Here is a 10,594-nt window from a genome sequence, read left to right on the forward strand (position 1 = left end):
GCATCTACAGCCAGGCATACTAAAATCCTCTTCCAAACGTCCGTGGACACGCCTAGGCGTCGGATGTGTCCGCAGATAGTGACTGGTCAACACTCAGTTTTGGTTCATTGCAACCACATACCTTAAACTTCATATCTCGAATCCATACTAGATCAGGCAACACCCAAACACTATGTAAATACATGATGCGTAGAAAAACCTAGCCTACTCATCGTCGGAGATGTAGACAACATCTGTCTCCAAGGGATGGCAGCCTCCCGCGGCGGCTCCGGCTCCTTGTCGGACTCCATGACCGTGAAGATTGCATCCACCTCTGACCGTTGGTCGTGGATGTAGCGGTTTTTTGTTTTCTATTATGTTTCTCAACAGTGGCATCATGAGCGGTTTTATTATTAGATGCAGGTTGCGATCTAGATCACGTGTGAATGTGAGGGTTGATGTTCTTGTTATACTTCCCTCGAGTGTTGCTTTGGTTTAGTTCATTGACGGCATGGTGTCGCTTTTCACAAGGTTCTGACAATCGATCAGCTCTGATTGTCAACAATCTATTAATAGTTCCTTGGGCTTCACCGTAGTCAAGAACAATGAACCGCCGCATACACAAGAGGGTCATGAAAATGAACAATCTTCTAGGGGGTCACGCGTATTTGACGAAGTTTAGTATGGGGGACGAGATTTTTTTATTAAGTCTCTTCATTCACACACCCCGGAACTTAATATAGCATCAAGAATTACCACCTATGTTGTGCTCGTAGGTAGCTAGTATTATTTCTTAAAACCGGTTAACTGTGTAACTAAAATTTGCTAAAACCGATTAGAAGACGTCTAACTTGGTTTTGCAGAGTATGCATATGATGTGGTATAGCCTTCGTCAGATAATGAGTTTACGGCCCATTACTTTTGGTCGATTCTCCCAGAATCTTGAGAATCGACCCTCCACCCAGCTTATCCTAGAATCTTGAACCCATATTTCTTTCACAATCCTAGCATGTTAGAATGTAAACAGCTTGGATTGTTAAAAAAATTATGGGTTCAATATTCATGGATACGCTGGGTGAGGTGTCAATTCTCAAGATTCTGAGAGAATTGGCCAAAAGAACGGTCCTACGTATGAGATGGTTATATGATGTAATGTTAAGTGGCCTGCACAACACGACATGATGGCCGAGCCACGAGATTGCCCCGTTATTGTCAAAAATCATAGAGATAACCTACAAGTTACATGTGACGATGGCAAGCGTACACGAATGACACCAATCATAGAGTTTTTACTATATTCTATTCAACTTCTTGAGTTTTTAATCATAACATTGTATTGTTGGAGATGATGAATATGATAGTATCATTCTGATATTACTATACACTTATTACCCTCTGTAAACAATCATCTAACTAGGGAAGGTGCTAGGCAACCATCCACCACCCACCTAGCACATAGCTCTTTCTCGAACCTTGCAGCTGGTCACCACGCCACTCGGGTGCGGAAAACTAGCTGGTGTCATTGGGCATGTACAATACATAGACTATTCTATATAGATGTTTGTAAATAGGTGAGATGGAACTTCCGAAAAAAAAATCCCAACGCAAGTACACTTATGGTCAACAACTTTGGCAGCTAGAGTAGCATCTGGGGCACAAGGGAAACATGAAGGGTCGAGATAATACCGTACCATCGAAAATCAAGGAATGGAAACATATACCTAATTTATACATTTTTTTTGTCAAAGGCATGAATGCATGCTCGTCTACTCTCCTTTGTGTTCCAGGGAGCATAACGTTTGACGATGGGAGAAGTTAGATATCGAATACAGATGGTGAAGGGATGCGGCTGGGAGGAGGTGGAGGGTAGCCTGGAGGAGCCGGTGGTGGGCGACGACGGGGATGACAGGCGAGCGGAGGTGGGCGGTGGCCTAGTTAGAGAAGCAGAGGGCGGCGATGGGATATGCAAGAACATGCCTTTAGGGTATGACTGCCCATGCAAACCCGGAATGAAAGGCGACGGGGAAGCAGGAACCTGCCGAGAAATATTCCCCCTAGTAGCAACGATGGTTGTGGGTAAGCACTAATCTAACTAGGCATAAATCACTTATTATTTTGGTGTTACTTTGGTGCCTTCGAAGATTTCTCTGGTAGATGTGTTTAATTTAAGTTTGATTGGAATATTACAAAACTCGTACGAATAATTATTAGAAAACCCACATCTATCATCCCTCTTTTTAAAATAATAATTTGTTGGACCTTACCGAAAAAGGCTTTCGCCTGCTTTATATTATAAAGCAAACCGCCCAAATCAAACATCCAACAAGGTTCACACACACGCACACATAAGTCTCACACGCAAAGAAGTCGCCAGGGGTTAGTGCTGAGGGCACAGCTCAACAAGCCCTGAAAACAGAAAAAAACTCTCACACACAGCAGCCCAAACTGAGGGACTAGTCGGGCTCCGTAGGAGGAGGCGGCAGCGGGGGTGCCATGCGGAAGGCCATCGAGGGAAGGTCGGCGAGGAGAGTGTTGGACCTTATCAAGATAGACCTCCTTCACGACCATGTATCAAGTGGCAATACTAATTGCATATCATCCTCTCCCAACTAATCAGTAGTCAAGGATAAATGATTGGGAGTCAGTGCCTAATAGGAAGGTTTAATGGGAGAAGGTTGTTTCAAAATTAGCAATGCCGCCTGTCTCTTGTTGCCTTTGTGAAAAAAAAATAGTCAAGATTCTTAGGATTTGGCCAGCTGTCAGAAATTGCCAACAGAAATATTAATACCTAGACAAAAGTTATAATTTATTTAAAAAGCCTTACAGTTGGCTGTCATGGAAACATATACTAAATTTAGGTTGGCCTAGCCGAATTCGCTGTTATTGTCAACTGACCTTCAGCCTATGATAAGCCGTTACTAACAGTAGCCATCGAATGAAGAAATATGGGCTTTTATTGTTATATCATCCAAATGCTTTAAAGCAAAAGCAATAAACAAAAAAAAAATCTGAAATCATATTTCTCGTCCACAATAAAAATTTATTAGTTCATATAGCCCAGTTTGGCAAACTTGTTTGCATATTTGCACCATTTCAATTAAACCAGGAACTACCACATGAAAAAAGTTCACTAGACCTGTACCAAAAAATTGACAGAAAAAAGGATGGTTTCCAAAAACTAATTAGTTATGACTTTCTTCCTAGTTTCTAGTTTTTTCATCGATCACTCATGTCTTGCTTTTATATCCACAACAGAAAACCAATGTTCATTTACGACCTCACTCAAAAAGATTGTTCTCTGTGCAGGTGTTGTAGGTGGTTTCTTTGTCATGGCAATTCCGCTATTTCTCACTATTCTTTGCATAGAGAAAAAGAAGACGAGGGAGCTTTACCGAAAGAATGGTGGGCCTATATTAGAGAAGGCAAACATGATAAAGCTTTTTAAAAAGGAGGAGCTCAAGCCAATCTTGAAGATTAAAAACTTAATTGGAAAAGGTTACTTTGGTGAAGTCTACAAGGGCCTTCTTGATAATAAACTGGTTGCAGTGAAGAAACCAATAAGTGGTAGTGCACTAGAGAATGAACAATTTGCCAATGAAGTCATCATCCAATCTCAAGTCATCCACAAGAACATCGTCAAGCTCATAGCTTGTTGCCTAGAAGTTGATATCCCAATGCTTGTCTATGAATTTCTCCCAAAAGGTAACCTTGATGATATACTTCACAACAACAACAAGGCTGCAACTCTCAATTTGGATGTGTGTTTAAGTATTGCTGCATCATCAGCAGATGGTCTTGCTTATATGCATTCAAAACCAGTACCAAAATCCTACATGGGGATGTTAAGCCGGTAAATATACTCTTGGATGACAACTTCATGCCAAAGATATCAGACTTTGGCATATCAAGATTGATTGCAAGAGACAAACAACACACAGATGCAATCATTGGTGACAAGAGTTATATGGATCCAGTATATAAGGTAACAGGACTACTCACAGAAAAAAGTGACGTCTACAGTTTTGGGGTCGTGATTTTGGAACTTATAAGTAGGAAAAGGGCCACATATTCTAACAACCATATCTTGGTAAGGAGTTTCCTTGAAGCTCATAAAGAGGGCAGGAGGGCAACCAACTTGTTTGACGAAGAAATTGCAGCGACAAGTAAATTAGAACTTCTTGATAGTCTGGCAAGAACAGCTGTTGAATCTCTTAACCCCGATGTGGATCAAAGACCATCAATGATAAGAGGTTGCAGAGCGCCTTCTCCTACTAAACCGATCTCATAGGATGTAAGTTGCTAGTAACTTAATGCCAATCAATGTGAGCAAATAAGACAGGAAACTGTTAGTGCGGGCGTGGCAATGTTGATGTTATTTTGCTGTTGTGAACAGAATCCCTAAAGTTAGAAGCAGGGGCGTTTTCTCCCTTGATTCTAAGAGCAATTTTTTCTTTATTGTATCAAACTCCTAATGTATCCTTATGGTTTAAGTGACAAAACGTACGTGCTACGTAATCAAATTCTAACATTATTGTGGACATAGGCCTTATCAGTCATTCCAGCTTTTCGTTGCAAATCAAGTATGTGCATGTGTTTACACTTAAACGCCTATGCGCTCCTAGGTAACATCTAGCAAGCAAAGCGCACAGCTCTTTCTGGCATTACTTTGTAGTTGGCTCCCACGCCACTCTAGGGAGTGGAAAACTACAAGGTGTCGTTGGACACGTACAAGTCATGACGATTCTACATAGATGCTTGAATCTAGGTGAGATGGACACCTTCCAAGAAAAAAAAATGCAAATACACTAAGAGGATCTCTTGCTTTTTTTTTCTCGAATGCGCACGAGTGTGTGTATTATATTTATAAAGAAAGGGTGGGTAAAGAACCCAAATCCACATGAAATGGTTTTACATCATGAACTAGCCTATAATTTAGCATCTCATATGCCTCCGCAAACTTTAACTCCTTAAATTTGAGGAGTTAAAAACATGTGGTTCGTAGCCAAATTCTTAAATTCAACTCCCTGAAGAAATCCGCACAAATTTAAACCTAGTTAGCACAATTCGATTCAAACTACATTGCATAACACAAATTTAAACATAAATAGCAAAACTACATTGCATAACACGAATTTAAACTAATCGATTCAAATAAAAAAAGTAATCTTCTCCGTTCGAGAACTTCTCCCAATCGATGTTGTCGTCAAAGTCTTTGCCGTAGTCGCCGGACCCGGAGCCGGTTTCACTAAGAAACAGACGGTCACCACCCCATTGAATGGCACAACCTCGTCGGTAGCTCCGAACGGCTTGGCCTCATCGGCAGCCTCCTTCTTGTACAACTCGAGCCGTCAGCACTCCTGGGCGATAAGCTCCGGATGATTCTGGTGGAGCTCGGTCATGTACTTCTCATCGGCTCGAAGGCCTCCTGATACTCCCGCACCTCACGGTGGGAGACCCCTCGGGGGTCGATGGCGATGAACTCCGGGACCTTGTGGCAGCCGATGGGAAAGTTGTTCTTCGCCCGGCTGCCGTAGAGGCTCACCACCTTATGTCGTGGGCCCTCGCCGCTAGCTTCGCAGGATGGAAGGAACCAATCTAGTACCGGGTGCCGGTGTCCCGGTCTTTTATTTTCGAAACCCACATCTAGCACAGCTGCTACCACACGACATGCTACTTCCTCTTCAGTGGCGGCATCAACGTGTTGGGAACGTAGTAGAAAACAAAAAATTCGCGCCTACGATCAACCAAGATCAATATGAAGATGCATTACGGGTTGGGATCATGATATTTACCGTCATTGAGTTGCAGTGGAAGAACAACGTGTCGGTGTAGATCATATAGTAGTTATCCCAGTTGGAAGTACACTCTCAAATCGCAACTAGGCTTTGTAGTTTGTTTAATCCTAGTTGCAAGCCCACCCTTGACTCGCAACTCGCCATGTGTTTTGCTTTTATCCCGATTGCAGCTCCACCCTTGACTCACAACTGAGCCCGTAATTTGTTTTATCCTAGTTGCAAGTCGACTCTTGACTTGCAACTGGGCTCATAGTTCGCAGTTGTCCTTGTTGCAAGTTCATCATCCATTCGTAACTGGGCTCGTGCAGTTGTTCGAGTTGCAAGTCCACCCTTGACTCACAAGTAGGCCCATAGTCTGTTTCATCCCAGTTGCAAGCCGATAATTGACCCGCAACTAGGCTCATAGTTTCGTAGTTTTCTCAGTTGCAAGTCCATCCTCGCGACTCACAACTCGTATCGTAGTTTTCCGTAGTTGTCTTAATTGCAAGTCCACCCTCGACTCGTAACTCGTATCGTAATTTTGTGTAGTTGTACCAGTTACAAGTACACCTTCGACTCGCAAACAGACCCCTAGGTTGTTTCATCCCAACACAAATCGCTGAGAGGGCTCATTTTAGGCTCGCTTATACTGTCCTAAATTTGTCACACTAAAAAAGCATAATCATTTGTTCTTTCATGCATAGATATATAGTTTTCATGGAAATAATAACATAGCCCAAACATATAACGTCACTTTATTCTTCCAGTAATTATACCACACACAGTAATCGCAATAGTGCTGCGGGGACGCCATCTGACGTAGTGACGAGTATTACATTCCATCCCGTTCACGGGGGGCTAGCCCTTAGCCCTAGCCCTAGCCGATGGCGGGGGTCTGGGAGACGATGCCGTTGGTGTCGATGAAGACACGGACGCGCTCGGGGTTGTAGTCGGGCATCAGCGGCGCGCCAGGCGGGAGCACCTCGACAGCGACGTCGGGCCTGTCGTGCGCGATCTGCGTCGCCGCCGGCGTCGCCATGACGCCCACCAGCTCCGGCCACGACGACTTGCTCATCTTGGCGGCTAGCTCGTGATTACGTGCGACGATGGCTAGCTAGCTAAGTAAGATTCGTATCTGAGTATCTGAGTAAGTGGGGTGTTACTACGTGGTGTATTTATAGGGAAAGCTGTCGTGTATTTCTAAACAAGTTTGCGCCTCGATTGGTCAGTGCCGTTTTGGTGGTGGTGTTCCCTGGACGGGTGGAATTAAGGAGGACAAAACTATCATAAGAGTGACCGTCCGTCCATGTGTGCATCCAGACCCCCTTAGCTAACTGAGGAGTTGAGATATGTAGCCTGAAGCAGCAAATTGAACAAGCAAATTCAACCAACAGCCCATGCAAAACGAAATGCGCGCATGGTCTAGTAGGATCGGGCTAGTATGCTGATGTCACCCGAAATTCTTTTTTGTCCTCTTTCTTTACTTTATTTATATTTTAAATTAAGTCGATGCATATATATCAAAACCTAAATTTACAAAAAATTATACCATTTTAAAAAATGTTCGTGCAGTTTAAGAAATGATTATTGCCAATTAAAATGTACTGCATTTATTTTAAAAATGTTACCATGTACTTTTTGAACATTTTTTTAAATATGTACATCATGTATTTGAAAAAGATCCAGCGTGTAACAGAAAAAATGTTTCACGTGTGCTCCAAAAATGTTTGTGTACTAAAAAAACAAATCAGCTCTGAATAGCTTTCATTTTCAAAGTTTCTCACACACCCAAAAATTGCCTTTTTGGCTCAAGCTCCTCAGATGTCTAAACACCACGGAAATTTGCACGCACATGAGAATCTTGGTTGCCTAAATTTTTTCATGTAGCTTGCCTAGTTAAGTTAGTGGTAATATGCATGTCGGCAGCAACAAAGGCTGCATGCCTTACTTAGTTAAGTTAGTGGTAGAAACGTAGCTTACTTGGTAAGCTAGCATGTGACGCAAGTGCTTACCTCACTGCTAGCTGATATTTTGCTTCGGTCGGTTTGGCTGTCATATATAAGGAGCTTCACACCCCGGGTTGTAACTCAGACCATTTTCAATCCAAAGCAAGCCAACGAGCTACTTTCAGGTTTAAACTAGTAGTACGAGCAGCTGCATGTTAGTGTATGCATGAGTGTGTTCTGCTAGCTTACACAAGCTGTAGTTTAGGCTGTTTCTCTTTTGCTCTGTCCGATCCTTGGAAGCTATAGTCGGGCGGAATTATCCATGTACGCGTTCTCAAACCCTGCGCTTGCTTGCTAACTGAACAGTTGAGATATGTAGCGTGGCGTTGCAAAATCAACAAGAAAATCAGAGTGGCACGGCGGAAGTATGGTGGGCCCATAACCCACGGGTCCCATGATCGAAATCTGGCTCTGATAAGCGGTTCTACCAGGTTTTGTCCACCTGATAAATTTTGATTGGGCCACATTTGTATGAGCATCTATATTTCTGTTGTCTTTTTCAGAAACAAATATAGAGAGGGTACTGGAAGAGGAGTAGGGATGAAAACAGACGAAACTGGGTGCTGTCACATTTGCTTTCATATATTTTTTTACGAAATAGAAACGAATACAGAAATCCTGAAAACAAAGACAGAAACGAAAACTACCGGAAATAAAAATGGAGCGAATACAACACGAAGCAGAGACGAAAGCAAAGTGTTCGCCGGAACTGAAGATCCCTTGAACCATCAACCCAAAAACAAGGAAACAAACATAGTCCTTCAATTGATAAGATGATTACTAAATATTATGATATATCATGGCTATATAATAGGATATCATAACCTGTTTCCGCGCCTGTTCCACCAAAAAATATCATTCTGTTTTCTCACCGTTTCCATTTTTCTGTCGGGTAAACGGAAAGTTTTCACGCCATTTTCATCCCTCGAGAGGAGGGCGTGGTTGCTGCCAAAAAGAGCAGACGAGAGTACATGCGTATCTCGTTACACAACACATGTTGGTGAAGCAGAGTAATTTGTTATTTTATACTCCCTCCATAGTAGTGATCTAAACACTTCTATATTTTTTTTACGGAGGGAGTAGTATATATCAACGCAAGGATATTTTAACCAGTTTTTTCATAGAAATCACGTAGCGCAAACACATAATTAACGTCATTATTATTCTTCCATTATACCGTGTACCTCTGCTGCTGCTGCAGTGCAGGGACGAGTACACGCTGGCATATATGTATTACATTCCGTTCTCGGGGGGCAAGCCCTAGCCCTAGCCGATGACGGGCATCTCGGCGACGATGAAGTCGTCTTCTATGTTGTCTTCTAGGTAGAAGACGGCGACGCGGCCGGCCTCGTAGCCGCCCGGGAGCGGGGTGACCAGCGAGAAGGGCACGGCGGCGACGTCAGGCCTGTCCGTCTCGATCTGGTTCATCGCATGATTCACCAGGACGCCCACCACCTCCGGCAACGACGACTTGCTCATCTTATCTTGGTAGCTATTAGGCATTAGCTCGTCAGCACCGATGGAAGATGATAGCTAGGTAGGTAAGTGGCGTGTTACACCATGGTGTATTTATGGGGAGAGCCATCGTACATTTTAAACAAGTTTGCGCCTCGTTTATTCAGTGCAATTTTGGTGGTGGTGTTGCGGACTTAAGTAGGACAAAAAAAAAAGGACGCGACTAACAAACAGTCGACTGTTCGCTAAGCATTACATCCACACGATCGTAAACCCGGTCTTTTGTTTCATTACCGAACGATTGCCCCCTGCCAGCATGCGATGCCATTTCCAGCGCAGGTTTGCATGCATACGTCGCTCACCAATACTAGTTATAAATAGGACAAAAATGCTGACGTCAGCCAAGATTCCTCTGAAATTCAGATCTCAAAATGTTTTGTAGCTCAAACCGTTGATTCGATTGAAAAATTGTTTTCACGTAAAAAATTTGTCACTACGAGATCTTCGAAACTAGATCCCATGTTGGTATGTTCCGATGATTTTTTTTTGTCAAAAGTTACCATGCATATGCATAAGCTACATAAGTTATCAATCTATTCACACAGGACTTATCATGCATCAAATTAAACTGGAAGGTTTTGGCAACCTTTCAATGACTTCTATAGGTCGAATGTTATCACTTGATTCTGTAAAGAGTTACCCGAGTTACCCATATTGTTCATATGTTTTTTTACTGGCAACATTACATCGGTTGTTTAAACTACTCATGGACAATTATCAATTCAAATACTAGATATTACCGCAACCACCCACGTAACTACATCACTACTGTAGTGTTTTTGCTACTACCTAGCAAGCTGGGTAACCTGCATCATGCCATGGCGATAATTTAGCATAATCAATCTGCTAACTATGTAAAGTTCTTCCTAAATCTAGAGATATGATCAGATATGCATGTCACCACAAAATCACAAGGGTAGAGTTAAGCATGCTGACATACTATAAGTTATCAGGCCGAAGCAATGTGAGTTATGAGGCCAAAGCAGTATGAATTATCAGGTAGAACCAATTTAACTTACCATGCTGGAAAAAAAAGAATGAGTTGAACAAGCTAAGAGAGTGTGAGTTAAACATTCTGGCACTATATAAGTTATCAAGTTGCATAAAGCTCTCTCATGTTGAATGTAAAAATAAAGTGTTGAAAGCAGATCAAATTAAACTGTACACACGGTATAATTTATCAGGCTAAAAGAATATGAATTATCAGGTAGTATACCATGCCGAAAAACATAGATTCAATTAACCACGCTAACAAAAAAATGGTTGTTATCATGCTGAAATACTTGAAGTTATCAGGCTCTAGCTGCCTATGTCATCAAG

The 10,594-nt window shown here is 42.4% G+C and overlaps 1 pseudogene; it reads left to right on the forward strand.

The window, feature by feature from the left end:
* Positions 1-1,784: 1,784 nt before the first annotated feature.
* LOC123075931 (wall-associated receptor kinase 1-like) lies at positions 1,785-4,274 on the forward strand (annotated as a pseudogene).
* The last annotated feature ends 6,320 nt before the right edge of the window (positions 4,275-10,594 follow it).

The sequence above is a fragment of the Triticum aestivum genome, chromosome 1B (assembly GCF_018294505.1).
Source record: "Triticum aestivum cultivar Chinese Spring chromosome 1B, IWGSC CS RefSeq v2.1, whole genome shotgun sequence".
Taxonomy (NCBI): domain Eukaryota; kingdom Viridiplantae; phylum Streptophyta; class Magnoliopsida; order Poales; family Poaceae; genus Triticum; species Triticum aestivum.